At 33.7% G+C, this 20,599-nt stretch overlaps 1 long non-coding RNA gene across 1 annotated transcript in view; it reads left to right on the top strand.

Annotated features, from left to right (window-relative positions):
• The window catches only part of LOC141583988 (uncharacterized), a 65,152-nt gene extending 45,400 nt beyond the window's left edge, over positions 1 to 19,752 (top strand). The window contains exon 4 of the long non-coding RNA XR_012516826.1: positions 19,628 to 19,752. This is a non-coding gene — a long non-coding RNA (uncharacterized LOC141583988). The remainder of the gene's footprint in view (positions 1 to 19,627) is intronic.
• The last annotated feature ends 847 nt before the right edge of the window (positions 19,753 to 20,599 follow it).

Below are 20,599 nucleotides of genomic sequence, written 5' to 3'. Positions count from 1 at the left end.
TCATACTAATTAAATCATCACATTTTGGCTAGACTCCAGGGAGTCTTATATTTTCATGAAGTCCTCCAGCAGCTTAAAACTATACCCCACAAATCAATAAAAATATTTTTGAAATACAATAGGATTATACCATTTTCTGCTTAAAATCTTTAATAGGTCTCCCCTTGCTATTATTGTTAAGTGAATGTCCTTGATAATGTATATGTATTTGCATAACCTGGCTTCCCTACATCTCACCTGCCTTCATCTCATTCCACCATCCAGTGTACTGTCTACAGCACTCATCATAGCTTCCTTTCTCACAGTCATCATTCTCCGTCCTGTTTCAAAGTATTTGAGTGTTTTGTTATGTTAAAATTCTCATCATTTTGACCAAGGAATCAATTAATTATTGTTCGACTGTCAACTAATTACAGAAATTGAAATTAATGAAATGGAGGGTAAGCAGAAACAATGGGAAAGATAAAGGAATCTTTAGGAGTTTAAATTGATAAATACACTTTTAAAAAGCATAGGCCTAATCAAAATATAAAAGATTAAGGCAAAAATAAACATGCATAGAAAACAAGCAAGAGATATTGGTGTGATTAAAACAAGCAAGAGATATTGGTGTGATTAAGTATAAGATAATTTTAGATGCAATTTTTTGGTAAGAAATGAATGAATGATTGCCAGAGGAAATAGATAATTTTCTGAAAGAAATAAATTAATCAAATTAACCTTAAAAGAATTAAATATCCAATTAGACTATTTATCTTTAAAAAAAAAAGTTGTTGAAGTCCTACCAGTAAAAATAACATCAAGACCAAAGATTCACTAGTTATAATGTTACTTAATTCTACCACTACTTAAATAACTCTCTGCCATAAGAGATAAAACTGCCAGACATTATTAACAAAACTTGATTAGAAATAGCTCAAAAATAGAAACTGCATATACTAATTTATAGGACTGTGGTGATGGATAAACAATTTGAAACAATTTTAAACAATAAAGCTCAATGAAGAATAGTTAAGAAACCCTTTAAAAAATAGAAATGCAAAAACCACAACTGCAATCTTACTAAAAAGAATTCAGCAAAATGTTAGAAGCATAATGCTATGAAAAAAAAATAAGGGTTTCATCCAGGAAACAAGGACATTTTAGTATCAGGAAGTACAATATATTAAAAAATTAATATCAACAAATTAAAGAAGAAATTATTAGAAACTGTTGAAAAGGTAACAAAAAGTTGGTCATTCCTCTAAAAATTTAATCATAATAAGAATTTCTTAAATAAATATAATAATTGATTTTTATTCTAAATCAATAGCAAATACTGTGCTACCTATTGAAATTCAAAAGCTGTGCAAAATAAAGCCAGAAACTTGGCAGAGATATCTCATTATTACTTATTGCTTACTAAGATATTTTACAAAATGCAGTAAGGCATTTTATTACTTAAATAATAAATTTCTGTGGTAATCACCAGAAAAATTGCAATAGCAACATTTTTTCTTTTTCCTTTTTGCTAATAATATGCATAAAAAACTTGAGTCATAGAAATGAGAAACAAAACAATAAAAATTAATGAGACTTTGGTTGGTGGCTAGATTCCATATAAATATTCATAAACCGATAGTATCTTTTTCTTTATTCTGTGAAAAAGTATCTAAAATGGAAATGTGAAATAATATTCCGTTTGAATAGCAACAAAACTATAGCACTCTTGAGAAATATTAATACTTTTGGATAATATTAAATGGCCCAGGAGCTCTATTAAAGAGACTATATTTTCATAATGTCTTTCTCTACATATAGCATATACATTCAGATAATACATACATATGTAAATGTATATACAATATGAACAATAAGAATAAATAAATTCTGAATGAGAAGACTTTAACTAGCAAAAATGTCAATTCTTTCTAAAGTGACAAGAAATGTGTTGCCATTCCAATTGCAGTCGTAAAAGGCATGTTACTGGGATCTGAGTGGATAAAATGATGTTAATCTTTCTATTGAAGAATACCAGAAACTAACCAAGAAATAAATAAAAAAGAGTAGTGAGGGGAACTTATCTAAATATCACAGCATACTGTTCTACTGAATCTATACAATTGAATCATCTACTCTGGGTCTCAAAATAAATAAGCAGTCAGGAGGAATAGAATGAAGAATCTACAAATAAATTCCTGAATTTATGAGAATACAATATATGGTATTCTCAATAGTTCAACTCAGGGGAAAAATAAATAGGATATTTCATAAAATATTATGATACCACTGGCTGTGGGAAGGGGAAACATTAGCTAAATTTGAAATCTTTGAATTTTAAGGTTACAGGTTTACTCTTAATCCAAAAACGGAAAATTAGATATGGTCAACCATAATAAATTTTTTCATGCATACAAGAGTCAATTACAAAATCATTAGACTACCAATAAAGCTAGAAAAATATGTAATACTAAAAAATGAATTAATATATGTAATCTACAAAGCACCAAGTTGACAAATAAAATTGGGCAAAACATAAAACCAAATAACTTTAGGACAATAAATTTTGAAAAATAGATATATGAGAAAAAATGTTCATCCCACTCAAGAAAATGCAAAAGGAAAAATAGTTATATATATTTTTTAATCAATTAGACTATTAAAAGTCATAGTGCTATGTCACACCTGTTCTTCAAAGTGAGGTGTGGGAAAGGGCTCATATGTTGCTAGTGGAAATACAGTGTCATAGACTGTTCAGGAAGTAATCTAGAAATGTCTACAAAAAATGCATATACCTATTCACACATATGTATATACACACATACATATAGGCAGTTTAACAATATATATAAACAGTGAAATATGTTTTATGTTTTGTGAATCTCCATATATGTATACATGCATGCATATTTTTTTCACTGTTTTACGAAAAGATGGTCATACTTTATTCAGCTTTCTTTTCTTGCTCAGCAATATCTATGGGAAATCATCACGTCAATTAACTTGGTTTAATCATTTTTTTGTGGATACATGATATGACATATATGTATGTAGGTAATTACCTAGCAGAACCACACATACACAGACCCACAGAAACACCTGTGGTTTCTTTTATAATGAGCTAATGTGGATGAAGGAAAGAAGGGGAAAGAATCTAGGAAAAGTACACTTATGGGGGAAAATAAACCAAGTATATGATCATATTTATGCAGTTACATAAAATTACATGTATATGTTAAATAATTTTAAATTATTATGATTTTAAAACTTCAAAATTAAATGAATTCTAAACAATGGTGAATGGAAGATAAAGAACCTGAAATATGAGACTAGAAAATTATCTTGTGAAGGGTTTTGATGAGGAGAAGCAAATTTGGGATAGGAAAAGAGCCAAAGCAGTGTAAGAAACAAAGTTTTTAAGACAAGCAGGCGAAACTGTAAATGATTTTTACATGGATGAGGATGACACAGGCAGAGAAGGAGAGAAAGATAACCATGAAGGACAGCAAAGAACTGAAGGGACAAAGCTCGTCATCACTGGTCATTAGAGAAATGCAAATCAAAACCACAATGAGATACCATCTCACGCCAGTTAGCATGGTGATCATTAAAAAGTCAGGGAACAACAGATGCTGGAGAGGATGTGGAGAAATAGAAATGCTTTTATACTGTAAATGGAAGTGTAAATTAGTTCAACCACTGTGGAAGACAGTATGGTTATTCCTCAAGGATCTAGAACCAGAAACATCATTTGACCCCCCAATCTCATTACTGGGCATATACCCAAAAGATTATAAATCATTCTGCTGTAAAGACGCATGCACATGTATGTTTATTACAGCACTATTCACAATAGCAAAGACTTGTATCCAACCCAAATGCCCATCAATGACAGACTGGATAAAGAAAATGTGGGGCATATACACCATGGAATACTATGCAGCCATAAAAAAGATGAGTTTGTGTCTTTTGCAGGGACATAGATGAAGCTGGAAACCATCATTCTCAGCAAACTGACACAAGAGCAGAAAACCAAATACCACATGTTCTCATTTATAAATGGGAGTTCAACAATGAGAACACATGGACACAAGGAGGGGAACATAATACACCGGGGCCTGTGGGGGGTGGAGGTGGGGACAAATGGAGAGATAGCATTAGGGGAAATACCTAAAGTAGTTAGATGATGGGTTGAAAGGTGTAGCAAACCACCATGGCACGTGTATACCTATGTAACAAACCTGCACGTTCTCCACATGTATTCCAAAACTGGAAACATAATTTTAAAATGTATGTAAAGACAAAAAAGAAAAAAAAAAACAATAACAAAAAAACTGAAGGGACAAAGCCCTCCAGAGGGTGAGGCAAATAGAATTCAAGAGCAAGTGGAAAGTTCTGTTGGTGTTACAAGGATACAAGGACTTTTTCCCCTTTTGAAAACAAGAGGAAAGGTAGTAAAACCAGTTTTTTTTTTTTTTTTTCCTTTTTGAGATGGAGCCTCGCTGTGTCGCCCATGCTGGAGTGCAATGGTGTGATCTCAGCTCACCGCAACCTCTGTCTTCAGGGTTCAAGCGATTCTCCTGCCTCAGCCTCTCTGGAATTACAGGCACACTCCACCACACCTGGCTAATTTTTGTATTTTCAGTAGAGACGGGGTTTCACCGTATTGGACAGGAGAGTCTCAAATTCCTGACCTCGTTATCCGCTCATGCCTGCCTCCCAAAGTGCTGGGATTACAGGCATGAGCCACCGCGCCCAGCTGAAACCAGCCATTTTTATATATTGTCCTGTAGACACTGTGATGGAACAGGAGCATTTGCTTGGATGTTATAGCTTCTTACTGAAATACACATATTCCCAAACCGTGTATCGAATTACACTTACAAGAAAATATTACAACACGGGAACATAAAATTGCCCTTCCCCACATTTCTTTCAACAATGACTATTGTTAGTCTTTCACATTTTTACAAACCTGATAAAAATGCTATCTCGTTTATTTGCATTTAGTTGGTTTCTGTTTGGAAGAGTGTGTTAATTTTCTAATGTTGCTGTAATAAATTACCCTAAATTTAATGGCATAAAACCTACAAATTTAGTTTACCGTTATATAGGTTAGAAATCCAACACAGGTCAAAAGTGAAGGTGTTAGCAGGGCTGTGTTCCTTTCTGTAGGCTCTCGATATAAGCCACTTCTTTGTCTTTCCAGCTTGTAGAGGGCTCCCACATTTCTTGACACATGGCCTCTTTCTCCCATCTTGAAAATCTGCAACAGCAGGTCAAGCTCTTTTCATATAGTATCATTCTTTCACCACCTTATTCCAGTTTTAGGAATCCCTGAGATTAAATTGGGACTAAAGGAATAATTCAGAATAATGTCTCTAACGTCAGCTGACTAGCAACCTTAATTCCTTCTGCAACCTAAACTCCTTTTCTCCAAGTAGTTTAACAGATTCATACGTCTCAGAGATTAGAACCTGACCATCTTTAGTGGACCACTGCTCAACATGCAACAGGGAAGATGGTTTTGTCGGGAGCGTGTGTGTGTATGTGTGTGTGTGTGTGTGTGCATGCGCGCGCGTGCGGGCGTGCTCGCACATTATTTCTTCTGCTTATGCTATTTGAGATGTTTCTATTTTTTATTGATTTACCATTAAAAATATCTGATTTATTAATTAAAAATTACCTTACCTTTTTATATGTGTTATGAAATTAATTTCTGCCAGGTAAAATGCAATTTAAATATCTAGAAATAGCCTCTGATGTTAGTTGTGGAAGACCTTTTTCAAACTAAATATTTAGTGTGTGTGTTTGTGTGTGTGTAGTTTACTTTAGCCATCTATGCATCAAAGAAGGCAGAACAGCAAAATTTAGAATTAACTCAGCTCTCATTTACCATGTGATTTGATATCTTAATTGATTAATTGTTCAAGCACAGGGCCACATTATTTCTCCTCTTTTAATTCTTCCTGGATTTAGGATGATTGGTTAGTTTGCAATTTGTGATATGCTTTTTCTCAATGCTAAATATTTATTTGATCCTGTCACTGTAGTGGCCAGTAATTAGGATGGCCCCCAATTACCCAAGTCTCTTGAAATTCACACACAGGGTAATCCCTCACATACTGTAACCAGACTGTTCTGTGAAATCAATAGAATGTGGTACTTTGGAGTTTAAGTTATAAAACCCATTTCAACTTCTCTCACTTTCTCATATTCTCTCTCTAAAATCATTTGCTTTGGGGTAAGCCAGCTGCCATAATTTGAGGATCTCTTCAGGCATCTCTGTGGCTCTCTACTCATATGGTTAGGAACTGAAGGCTCTCAGCAAACAGACAATAAGGAACTGAGGACTCCTGATAATAGCAATGTGTGGGAACCTTCTTGCAAGCAGATCCTTCAACCCCAGTTAAGTCAAACTCTAGTCAACACAATACAGCTGACATACTGACTTCAACTAGGAATGCTCAGCTGTTATGCCAGTATTCTTGATCCTCAGAATCTTTGAAATAAGAGTGATTATTGTTTTAAGCCATTAAATACAGTTGGCCCTCTCTATGTGTGGATTCCACATCCATAGATTCAGATTTAAATATCTAGAAATAGCCTCTGATGTTAGCTGTGGAAGCATATATCAAAAATATTTGAAAAAATAAGAATACAACAAGGAAATGCAAATAAAAAAGAAATACACTATAACAAACTATTCACATAACTTTTACATTATATTAGGTATTGTAAGTAACCTAGAGATGATTGAAAGTATACAGGAAGATGTGAATAGGTTACATGCAAATCTATGCTGTTTTATATCATAGATTGAGTATTCATGGGTTTTGGTATCCACAAGGTGGTCCTGTAACCAATCCCATATGAACAGCGAGAGATGACTGCACTAGTAATGTGTTGTGCATTGCTAGATAAGTAAGAAAGTCACTGTAGTTATAAAATAAAAATAGCCATAGACTTCGCATTTTCATCTTTAAAATGGGGTGATAAGAACAGGCAACACAGCATTTGAAGACCAACAGATGAGAAATCTTTTGATTATTTTAATTTTAGCCTTCTATTATTCCAGTCCAACATATTTTAAAAATATTATTAAAAGAAATTGAACCAAAAGTTAATTGAATAAATAATTTACATTTTTAAAGTCTGTGAATTTTTAAAAGCATTTGTCTTTTAATGGCTCCTTGTATGTGAGACCAGGTCTGTGGCAATTCCATAAAACATAAGCTTTGATTCTCACTGGGTGTGGCAGGTCAGGCTATGGAAGTCTTTAGTATAGTTTTTAGTATAGTTTAATAACAGCATTTTTTCATTTTTTATTTTTCTTTATTCTATCACCATGATATCAGTCTCTGCCTTGTTTGCAATCATGAATCACATGTACTATTCCAGCTTATGTTGGGGTTCACTTAGGTTTTAATTGCTTTTCATATGCTATTGATTTATTACTTTCGCTTTCATATACTGTTGATTTATCCTTTATTCAGTGTCCAAGTATTTGGGGGCATTAGAATAAAATCCAGGTTTATGTATTTATTGTCCATAAAGATCCCCTTCCATGCAATTTGTTTTTCTAATGGAGTATGTAAAATCTAATCTTTATCTTCAAAGACTAGCAGACATAGATGAAAAAATGTAATGTTGGGCAATCTAATTGGGTTATTCAGATTCTTTCTAAAGAGCTCAAATAGCTAAATTAAATTTTGTATGTTGTATGTGGTGAGCCACTTTGCCACTGAAGCAGAGAAGCATGTTTTTCAAATGTCAGTGTCCTTTATTACATGAATTTGGCAATTTATTTACATTATCATAAACCTCCAGGATTTAGAGATTATCTTTGGGGTTAATCTAAATTTGTAATGATTTATTTACTACTATTTATATTCATATTGAAGAAAATGTACAACACCCACGGATTTATCAACAGCTTTGTTTGTACAGTATGTAATTCTGTTATACGAAATTTTCAGAGGTTGGGAGGAATAAAGGAAATTTAGGAATATGAAAACACTCAGCATGCTCCCTTGGCTATATATAGGAATTCAAGGATAGGCCATAATGCACCCTTCAATGTCAAAAATTCATTTATTTGTAAGTTTTGTCCCTCAGAGACCTTTGATCTGTATTCTATTTCCCATCTTGCAACTTCAAAATGTATAATGTTGATTCATTATTTTCTGACATTTTGCTTCCTAGTGAGCAGGTGGAATTCTAAAATGGCACATAAAGGCAATTTCTAATGTTCTTCTTGACACCTAAGAGGCAATCTCTTTTTCAATGGCTCATCTGAATGCAGAATCTCAGGTATGAAGCTCTGAATTGAAGATTTTATAAAAATATACAGCTTTTTTCTTTACCCTACTACACTGAGGCTTTAATAATTTTTAAAAAATCTTCAGTAGTTGTGTGTATTTGAATTTTCACTATGAGAATTATAAAGTATTCCTAAATAAGCATGTGAGCTGATATAAATTTTTGGAAATCATTACTGTTGCCCTGAAGCATGTTTATTAGTTTTTCTGAACAATATTAAATTTATTTCAGTAACACTCTCCATATGCCACTGGTTACAGAGAACATAAAATGTAAGGCAAATCATACTGGAATAAATATCAAAATAAAAATAATGGTTGCTATTTAGTATAGGTAAGGGGGAAAAAAATGTAGACCCTGGAAAGTAGGGAAAAGTAGGAAAGTAGGACAGTATATACTTTTCTTTCTTTCTTTCATCTCTCTCTCTTTTTTTTTTTTTTTTTTTTTTTTTTTGAGATGAAGTTTGCACTCTTGTTGCACAGACTGGAGTGCAGTGGCGCGACAGGCTCACTGCTACCTCCACCTTCCGGATTCAAGTGATTCTCCTGCCCCAGCCTCCTGAGTAGCTGGGAGTACAGGCACACACCACCACATCTAGCTATGTTTTTTTTTTTTTGTTTTTTTTTTTAATGTTGTAGTTGTAGTAGATACAGGGTTTCACCATGTTGGCCAGGCTGGTCTCAAACTCCTGGCCTCAGGTGCTCTGCCTTCCTTGAGTTGTCAAAATGCTGGGATTACAGGTGTGAGCCACCATGCCTAGCAGAGAATATGTTCTTTTCATATCATCTCTGGGCATTGTTTAACAAGCTTAGCTAAAGTGTAGTCATCTGTCCAGCAAGATGTATTTGTGCTTGACTTGGCCTTTTACTCTTAATTAGAGTTCATACTCTATGTAATTATAGATCAACTTCTAGACTTTTGTGTGACAGTTGTGCAAATGATTTTTCCTGATAGAAATAACCTCAAAGATTATGGTTACAGTTTCGTTAATTATAGAGTATTAACTAGTTTTATATCTAATTTAACAATTTCATTCCCATGTTTATTTTCTAGCGGTTGTAAGTTACTGGATTCCCCAAATACTAGTTGAATCAGCTTTATCATTTCACTGGTTTCTTCATGAAAAAGTTAAATGAATTTTTGACAAGTTTATAAAATAAGTTCATTATGATTGACTAAAATTAATAGACATTCTTCAGGTTGTACAGTTGCGTAAGACTTGTTTGAAAAAGATTCTGAAAATTATAATTTGATGTTTTTCAACCATAGGCTAGTAATTTAATCTGTTTAAATTTGCTGTAGCCCTTCTGAACTTATTTAACCATGGAAGGTCTTTGCGTACTATGCATCATTAGTGATATTAGTGATGTAAATTACCTGGGATACGATTGAAACGTCAGTCTACTGAACTCTACAAGCTTTGTAGTACTACTGTCAGCACAGTAACTAAATGTCTTATCATCACAGTGTATCTCCTAATGTGTGACCCAACTCCCAATGTCATCTTAGTAATAATTTTTATAAATCTTTCCTCACATTCCAAGAATTACTAGTGGATTATTCCCCTAGTAAGCAAGTTATGTGCTAACCTGAGATATTTGAGGTTGCTGGATATATTAGTCAGGGTTCTCTAGAGCGACAGAAGTAATAGGAGATATATATATATATATATATATATATATATATATGCGTGGTGTGTGTGTGTATATATATAAATATGTGTATATATATGTATATATAGAAAGAATATGCATATATATGAGATTATTAAGGAGTTATATATATACTTACATATATTACTCTTAATATATTAATTTTATATAAATATTATGTGGTATTTAATATTTAATATAATATATATGGAGTTTATTAAGGAGTAATATATTATTAAGGAGTATTATTATTATAATATATATTATTACATTATTATATATTATATATATTATTATATAGCATATATTATTGTTATATTATTAATATAATATATATCACTTCTTAATAAACTCCCATATATATCCTATTAAATATAAAATCATATATATATATATATATATATATATATATATATATACGGGAGTTTATTAAGGAGTATCAAACTCACATGATCACAAGGTCCCACAACAGGTCATCTGCAAGCTGAGGAGCAAGGAGAGCCAGTCCAAGTCCCAAAACATAAGAACTTAGAGTCTGATGATTAAGGGCAGGAAGCATCCAGCACAGGGGAAAGATGTAGGCTGGGAGAGTAGGCCAGTCTAGTCTTTTAACTGTTTTCCACCAGCTTTGTATTCTAGTAGCTCTGGCAGCTGATTAGATGGTGTCCACCAAGATTAAGAGTGGTCCTGCCTTTCACAGCCCACTGGCTCAAATGTTAATCTCCTTGGCAGCACCCTCACAGACACACCTAGGATCAATAAGTATTCTTCACTCTAAGCAAACTTGACACAGTATTAACCATCACACAGGATATTACCAGGAGTAACTGGTACTCCTGGTACTGATGACTGTTTTAGCTTCCTGGCAGAAAACAGGTAGATGTTCAAATGAGGTAATTAAGGAGTGAATAAATTAATGAGCTAGTTTCAAAAGTATGGTCTAGGTTAGAGGAAACCAATGAAGAATGTTGAAACATTCCATTCTTAGTCACAGCAGGGTACCATTACCAATTCTTGTCTTAGAGAAGCAATGAAACAAAGAGTGGTTAGCCAGAAAGAGCAAAAGATGTTTGAAAAATGACTAAACTGTTGCTACGGATATAAAAACAGAAACTTGCCACCTACATCCAAGCAGTAAAGAAGGCAAGAAAATGAATGAAGTTATTTTCTGCTGGTGTCTCTCATTACAAGTCAAAAGTCAATGAGGCTCAGCTGATGCAATCTACAGGATCATCTTCCCAGAGCATGAAGGGTAGAGCATGGAGCTATAGGAGCAAATAAAGAATATTCAGAACATTTCTCCATAGTCTGATACTTGCACAAATTTCCCTTGTAAAATAACATGTCTTAATTTTTATTTAAGTCAACATAACTACAGAAGAACATCTAAGCTTAATATATAATCTGTTACTCTCAACAGTTACACTATAGATGCATGATTCACAAACATCCTAACTCCAGAATAAATAATATTTCATTTGATTTTTGACTAAGGTAAGATCTCATGTTTTACATTGTTATCCTAGTGTATAAACATCAACAACTATAAAGGTGGCTGAATTGGTGAGTCATTTTCTCGGAAGCTAGCATTTTGGAGAATTCCAGAAAAGAACTTCCTTTCCTAAAATAGGTACAAAACTCACCAAAACAGTGAGATTTTTGCTGGGTTGATTTTATAATTTTATAAAGGCCCTTGGTATCTTTCTGTTTCCTATTTTTTATTTGCTTTTTGAAGCTTCTTTACCAGAATAATTCCTCCTTTTAAAAATTTTAATGATTGCAATACTGACCAATAGTAGTAAGGAGATACCAGAGGGTGGCAACGGAGTCAATAGCAAAACCAGTTTAAATCCTATGGCAAAGTCCCAAGAAATGTTTTTAGCTCTTTCCACTTTTCCACTCATTTTGTAAGAGAGGTTTTAACCAGAGCAACTCAGTCTTGAATAGGAACTGAGTAAAATGAGGCTGAGACCTAATGGGGTGCATTCCCAGATGGTTAAGACATTCTAAGTCATAGGATGAGATAGGAGGTTGGCACAAGATACAGATCATAAAGACTTTGCTGATAAAACAGATTACAATAAAAAGTGGGCCAAAACCCACCAAAACCAAGATGGCAACATGAATAACCTCTGGTCCTTTTCACGAATACACTCCCACCAGCACCATGACAGCTTACAAATGCCATGACAACATCAGCTCTAAAAAGGGGAGGCATGAATAATCCGCCCTTGTTTAGCATATAATCCAGAAATAACTGTATAAATGGCATAAATGGCAACTGGCAGCCCTTGCAGCCGCTCTGTCTATGGAGTAGCCATTCTTCTATTCTTTTACTTTCTCAATAAATTTGCTTTCACTGTACTCTATGGACTCGCCCTGAATTCTTTCTTGAGTGAGATCCAAGAACCCTCTCTTGAGATCTGGATCAGGACCCCTTTTCTGTGACAATATCTTCTCGTAAAACCCATATTCATCGTGTGCCTTCCAGTCTTCTGGAGTCTGAATGCCCTAACTTGTATTAAGCTCTGGTATATAACTCTGAGAAGTTGCCTGAGTACCAAATACTCTTGAACCCATAGTACTTAACAAAGCAAACAGCAGCTTCAAATAATTCACATGTGTGAATCCACCATTAGGGATTTATTATCATTTTTGTTGCTACTGCTACTGCTATTATTTGTGAGAATTCTTGGCAGGTGAGTGATATGAATTAGAGAACACTAAGCAGATGCATCTCTTCCAATGTCCTTTTACTCATCCAATATTCCATTCCTATTCAGCCCTAGCACATTACCAATAAATAAGAAAATGTATAAAATAATACAGGGTTGAAAAACTATTATTCATGAAGTCAAGGGAGAATTTTGGGCTAGTGAAATCATTCTGTTTTCATAAATATATACTGAATGTTCCTTTCATCCTTTGAATAAATGTAAAGTACATATGTGCAACAGTGTCCATGTTCTTATTCCATAATCAGCAAACTACAGGATTCCTGTATTACCAATCCACAGAATTCTTTACTGTATTTCTCTAACATTATTTCTAAAAGTATTTATATTTGTTTTTATAATTATTAAACTTTATAATGTGATATTTTAAAATTTTAAGCAAATGCTAGAAAAGGTTTGCTAATGTCAGAAACACAGGACTCAAGATTCTAAAAGCCATTTTATGGGTTAATTTTGCCAGAGTCATAACAAAGTGTGATGCTATTTAATTTGAGCAGAACACAACAAAAGCTTTGCTGCATTGCAGGTACTCCCACATATTTTTCTGTTACCTCCTTGCTGGTTTTAGCATCACCTGTGTTCAATGCACAGGAAGGGTAACTGTGGCAGTGGGTGAACAAGTTTTCTTTGAGGCAGTAGGAAGAGGAAGACTCCTTCTCACAATACATTCATACCCAGCACCAGCTCCTAGTTGTATTATCTTCTTTTGTTAATGTTCCAATCTTGTGATGAATAATTGAAGGGTAGTTTTGGGGCACAAGAAACAGTTTTTAAGCAACTCTTCCAATATATGGTTGTTAGAGAATAGTATTTTGTTTTATTCTTATTGAATCAGGATTTTTTTTTTCAAGTTAAAGTTAAACTATAAAAACAGCATACTGAGCTTGGCAAGTAGAAGAACAACTGTGATCCCAACTTTGAAACTTTCACCTCCCATCTGCAGTGTAAATTACACAGGGTCAATAGAAAATGGGTGTCTCCATTAGCACTCTTAAGGTAGTATATGTCAGAATGAAATCCTAGCTGGGTTTTTTTGTTGTTTTTTAATGATTTATTGAAGTAAAATCTATTTATGGTAAGTGTATAATTGACTGTTTTTAGTAAATTTATAGTCATGTTACCATCTCTAAAAATCAATTTTAGAACATTTCTATCACCGTGGAAAAAAATTCTGTGAGCTCTTTTACAGTTAATCCCTATTCCCAACTCAACTAACTGTCCCTTGCTGATCTTATTTTTGTCTCCAGCAATTTATATTTTCTGGATATTTTTGGCTTCTTTCACTTAGCATGCTGTTTTTGAGGTTCATCCATGTTCAAGTATGCATCAGTATTCCTTTATGTTTTAATTTTTTTGTATGTGAATCATTTCCATAGGTATGCAAATATGATAGAATTTTCCCAGTCGTAAAAATCAAACAAGTAAAAGCTCTGTCTTGATACCACATTCTGTCCACCTGTTATTCTCTTTACACAGAAGTCCCTAAAAGAGATGTCAATAATATTGTCTCCACATTCTATTTTTTCTCTTGAAATTTTATTTAACCAGAGCTTTTCCATTGCTTATTCAAGAAATTACTGTTTTCCAAGTCTACAATGAGTAAGATCTGCTTTTATTTTACTTTACAGTCTGTTCTTAGTACAGCAGCTAGGAAAAAAAAAAAAAAAAAAAAAAAAAACAACAAAATAAAACCCTTTCCAAAGTCTCATTGCTTTACTCCTCTGCTTAAATTCACTCATTCTTTACCATTTCATTCAGAATTAAAGGCAAAATTCTGCCTTAAGAATATAGCAGCTGTTGTGAGCTCACATTACAACTTTGTTCTCACCCCATCCCCCAGCCAATTTGAGTATTCACAATAGACACAATGGCATCCTTGCTGTATTTGGAAAACACTAAGTATTCTTCTGATTTTGAATGTGCTATTCTATTTTCCTAGGAGGAAGTAAGGAAATTCATACAAATGTTATATATGACTTGTTTTTCTCTTTCTTCTTAGATGTGAGGATTTCCCTGACCGCATATTGAAAACAGCCCATCACATTTAAAATTTTCTTTTTAGAGCTTATCAATGTCTGACAGGTATCTAATTATGTATTTCACTCATTTACTTCTTTTTGTTTGCCTGTTCCACCATTCGAATATACACTCTACGCTGGCACATATTATTAGGTGCTTGATGGCTGTTTGATAATAGACTGAATCAATGTCAACAATTTAATTTTTTTCCTGCAAATAACTTGTATTCATCAATTCTATATTGCTATAAAGACATACCTGAGGCTGGGGAATTTGCATAAAAAAGAGGTTTGTTTTTTTTTTAGCCATAATTCTGCAGACTATACAAGAAGCATGGCACCAGATCTGCTTCTGGTGAGGCTTCAAGAAGGCTTTACTCATGGTGGAAGGCAAAGAGAGAGCAGGCATGTCACCATATGGTGAGAGAAAGAGCAAGAGAGAAAGGAGGGATGCTAGGCTCTTTTATACAATCAGATCTTGTGGTAACTCATTACCATGAAGAGTGCACTAAGCCATTCATGAGGGATCACTCCCCATGATCCAAATACCTTCAACTAGACCCACCTCCAACACTGGGGATTACATTTCAACATGACATTTACAGGTGGCAAATATCCAAACTATTAATATACGTAAAAGGTACTATTGAGTAAAGCAGAAGAAATCAAAATCCTGTAGGACAATATCATTAGGACTGTGACAGATTATTCTCACTAATAGTACTAATTTTTCATGCTTTCCCATGTCCTTTCCATTTGGTGATTGCCATCTCAAATTCACTCTGTGCTCAACCATGTTAATAACTATTGCTTATAGGATGGTGGCCGCCTTGTACAAGTATGTACTAGACATTAGAAGGAGGACTTGCGTGCTCTCATCCTCTGTTTCTCCACTGCCTTCTCTGCTAGAATATCCTTAGGCTACTGTACTTTAGGGTGAGACATAGAGAGCAGAATTAGTTCAACTCAAAATTCCCAGCATTTTCTCCTGTTTTTTGGACATTTGTATGTCTTCATTTGAGAAGTGTTTATTCATGTCTTGAGCCCATTTATAATTGAGTTATTTGGTTTTTGCTTGTTCAATTGTTTAATTTCTTTGTAGATTCTGGATATTAGACCTTGTTGGCTGCACAGTCTGTGAATATTTTCTTCCTTACTGTAGGTTGTCTGTTTACTTTGTTGATAGTTTCTTTTCCTGTGTAGAAGCTTTTAAGTATAATTAGATCCCACTTGTCAATTTTTGCTTTTGTTACAATTGCTTTGGAGGACTTAGTCATACATAGTTTCCCAAGGCTGACATCTAGAATAATGTTTCCTGGATTTTCTTCTAAGATTCTTATACTTTGATAAATGTAAATAAAAACCACAATGAGACACCATCTCACGTCAGTCAGATGGTTATTATTAAAAAGTCAAAAAAGAACAGATGCTGGTGGGGTTGTAGAGAAAGGGCAATGCCTATACACTGCTAGTGGGGATGCAAATTAGTCCAGCCACTGCGAAAAGCAGTTTGGGGATTTCTCAAAGAACTTAAAACGGAACTGCCATTTGACCCAGAAATCCCATTACTGGTTATACATCCAAAAGAAAATAAAACATTTTACCAAAAAGACATGAACTCACATGTTCATTGTAGCATAATTCACAATAGAAAGGCATGGATTCAACCTAGGTACCCATCTATAGTAAACTGGATAAAGAAAATACAGTACATATGCACCACGAAATAGTACACAGCCATAAAAACAATGAAATGACTTCCTTTGCAGCCACATGGATGCAGCTGGAGGCTATTATTCTAAACAAATTCACACAGAAACAAACAAACAAACAAACAAACAAACAAATGCAGCATGTTCTCACTTATAAGTGGGAGCTAAACATGGCATACTCATGGACATAAAGATGGCAACAATAGAAACTGGGGACTACTAGAGTTGGGAGAGAGGCAGGAAGGCACAGGTTGGAAAACTAACTATTGGGTACTGTGCTCAGTAAGTGGGTGGTGGGATCATTCATAACCCAAACCTAAGCATGACACAATATACCCAGGCAACAAATCTGCATATGTACTTCCTGAATCTAAAATAAAAGTTGAAAAAATAAAAGCCCTAGAAAAGGCCCCAAACATGTGACAGAACCCAAACAAGATTTGTCAAACCACCGCTGATAGCAATTGCATCAGTGAGCCAAATTAAACACAGCTCAGATAAAGACAACTGACCAGACAACTGTTAGTCTTGGGAGCAAATATAAATATTTATTTTTATATGCCACTGAGGCGTTATGGTTGTTTGCTATAAGGCATTATGTCCATAGATAACTGATAAAATAATAATTTTGTACTACACAATTACTAAGACATAACCACATACATCAAGTGTTGGTGTAATGAAACTGACTCTAAAAATGAGAATTTAAAGAATAAAAATAAAACATAAATGGAAACTCATAAAATACAGAACTTTAAGAGAGTTTGAGATAAGAATGAAGAAAGAAACTGAAGTATAACCTTCAAAACTCCAAAATTAAATAATCAAATATCTATTTGTGTACTTAACTTGTAACTTAACAATTGGGTACTATGTTAGTACCTGGATAATGGGATCATTCGTAACGCAAACCTCAGGATCACACAATACATCCAGGTAACAAATGGGTTAAGTCCAAAATTAGCTACCCATATTTATGTTTCCTAAAAATAAGTACTAGATGTTAACATCTATGCTGGAAAATAAATCATAGGTCTGAAATGAAATATAAGACTAATGCATCAAATTAACAACACACACACACACACACATACACACACACACACACACACACACACACACATATATATATATATAGATAGATAGATAGATTTCTTTACAGACAAACAGGAATACAGCCTTCAATTTAAGTAGCTCTCTTGTCATTTAATGTTAAGAAGAAAAAATATAACATTTCTTTATAAAACAAAGCAAAAGTATAACGAATGATAGGACTTTAAACTTGAAGATTTGCTTTGTTAATCAGGAATGTGCTTATACCAAAAATTCAAATTTCAAAAAACTAATGTACATATAGAATTGTACATATAACAGCAACATACGGGCAGTGTCTTAGCTACATATAGCTAACAACAAAATACTGATCTATAGCAAAATGGCACAGATAATGAGCTATCAACCATGGAAGGAAAACGCAAACTTGCAGCTTAGTTGATTAACGTTTTACATGTGCAAACAAAAATAATTTCGAACAAATCAAGTATATCTCTCTTTAACAGAACAGATTGCTCATTTCTCACAGCAATATTCTGCTAATGGATGACAAGAGTTGAATTCTTATCCCTGATCTAATGATCTGGAGCAACATGTTTGATAAATTAGAAAAGATAGCACCATTAGCATGATTTGATCTCCATATGAAAGTTAAATAGGATGGGAGACAAATGATGAAGGAAAATAGAAATTGGGGTCTGTGGACTAACTTTACCTAGCTAATTCCTTTATGTCAATAAAGCTGTTAGAAAGTTAAGAGATTCAGGAAGCTGCATGTGAAACCATGCTCTTCAAAGTAGCAAGTGGCCATAGTCCTCTGTCTTTAAGGCTCTGGCATGTCTTTACTTATTTTGTAACTTCCATGGTTCATACTTAGTATCAAGTATCAGGAGATTTCAAGTATTCACTGAGGTCCTAAATGTTGGGCACTTTACCATTCCCAGCCAAAATGGTGATGTAGATGAGATTTTCTTGTAGGACTCACTCAGATGTCTACAGTAATGTCTTTGCGTATTTTGGGGAAGTCTTTGCCATATTTTTTAGCCCAATAATAGTTATTTCATGCCATTTCTTTAAATATTTGTACATTCCAAATAGTTTGTTTAAAAAATCTAAACTAATAGGTTTAGAGTTGATGAAAGTCCAAAAATCCCAGTTTTCCAGTTAGTTATTTTTCTTTTTAACATATTGACATTTTATTATTGGGGTCTGATGAGTTAATCTGAAGCTTAAATAATTTTGAATTTTAAGCATTTCAGTGAGATTGAACCATCTTGTGGCTAGGGAGATGTGTTTTATCCGTAATCAGTATTCCTAGCCGTTTTAGAGTGCTGGGTAATTCTAGACAACAGACCTTAGATTAACTATGTCAGCTGATATAACTCATTCTCAGAAAATAATACAGTGCCTTCCAAAGATAAGGTACCTTTAAATCAAGAATAACACTGTGGTAACAATAGCATCATTTCAATATTCTGCTACATTCTTAGAAAACAACAAATCATATTTAATTTTTTTCTGTATGTTTTATTCTTTTATTTTCATTTTAATATACTTTCTCCTTAGTAACTTACTAATGCTTGCTTCATTTGTTAACTTCTCTTATTTTGCTTAATAGATAAATGTTAAAAAAAAAAAAAAAGCTGAGAGTTCTCATGAGCCACTGAAAAGCTAAGTCATTTCATTTGCAAAACAAAATGGTTTCTATTATACTCCATTTATTTTGGAAATTGCTATTTAACAATGAACCTCTAGAGCAAATGAGATATACAAAAAGTAAAAAATAAATTATAATAAACAGATGAACAAGAATAAAAATAATTCAACTTTTATGTAACTAGGGATATTTTAATCAATTGAAAATAATTGAGATTTGTAATTTCCTTACTTTTGCATAATGAAAAACACTTTCATAATCCAAGAAAATTGTAGTTTATAAATATGAATTGTTATATTATGCCTACATACAACAGCTTATTATTGGAATTGATATGTATCTTTGATTTTCTTATAATGTAATCAATTTTTATAATTAAACACCATGTGTTTACATATATTTTAAAATAGATAATGCCTTTCGAAAAATACTCTAACCAATAAAAAGGAATTATTCATATTTTTGTAAGTTGTTTTGCAACACTTCCATTACCTTCCAGAACAGGAGTCCCCAACCCCTGGACCATGAACCAGGATCAGTTTGTGGCCTGTTAGAAACCAGACTACACTGCAGGAAATTGAATCATCTAATTGCAGTAAAACAAGCTCAGGGCTCCCACTCCTCCATCATGGTGAGTTGTATAATTATTTTATTACATATTATAATGTAATAATAATAGAAAGTGCACAATAAATGTAATGTGCTTGAATCATCCCCAAACCACCCCCCTCCAACCAATCCTTGGAAAAATTGACTTCCACCATAAAACCAGTCCCTAGTGGCAAAAAGGTTGGGGACCCCTGCACTAGAAGATAATACTCCATCTTTTCTCATCACTACTTTAATTTTTTCTTTAAAGCTTTTTTGTTTTTAATAAGTAAGCTCTGACTATTGAAAGTAATTACACCCTCTGAATTTATGTGTAAATGTATGTTTTTAAAAGTCAGAAATATGTCCCCAAGTCAGCCACTTTCAGAGAACTGTAGTTACTTTAGGCCCTACCACTAAGTCCACTCTTATTTCTATTCACGGATAGAATGTTCCAGAGGAACAGATTCTATGCAAATTATACAGAAATATATTCTAATTGAATGGTATAAGAAAAAATAATAACTCCTCTGTACAAAGAAATTTATATTTTAACATATTTTTAAAAGCTTTTTATTGGGAAATAATTTCAAATTTAAGGGTTTGGTCAGTTGCTGTATTTCAAGCCTGTAATGCTAGCATTCAGGGATGCAAAGGTGGGAGGCTCTCTCTTGAGCCCCAGAGTTCAAGACCAGCCTGGGCAACATGGTGAAACCCTGTCTTTACAAAAAGCACAAAAAAGCGGCCAGGCATGAGAATCCTTATAACCTCAGCTACTTGTGATATTGAAGTTGGAAGATCACCTAAGCCTGGGGTATAAAGGCTGCAGTGAGCCAAGGCTGTGCCCCTGCACTCCAGCCTAGGCAACAGAGTGAGATCCCAT

This window comes from Saimiri boliviensis, chromosome 3 (genome assembly GCF_048565385.1).
Source record: "Saimiri boliviensis isolate mSaiBol1 chromosome 3, mSaiBol1.pri, whole genome shotgun sequence".
Taxonomy (NCBI): Eukaryota; Metazoa; Chordata; class Mammalia; order Primates; family Cebidae; genus Saimiri; species Saimiri boliviensis.
The sequence above is the reverse complement of the archived record's forward strand: the minus strand, read 5'-3'. Positions and strand labels throughout refer to the sequence as shown.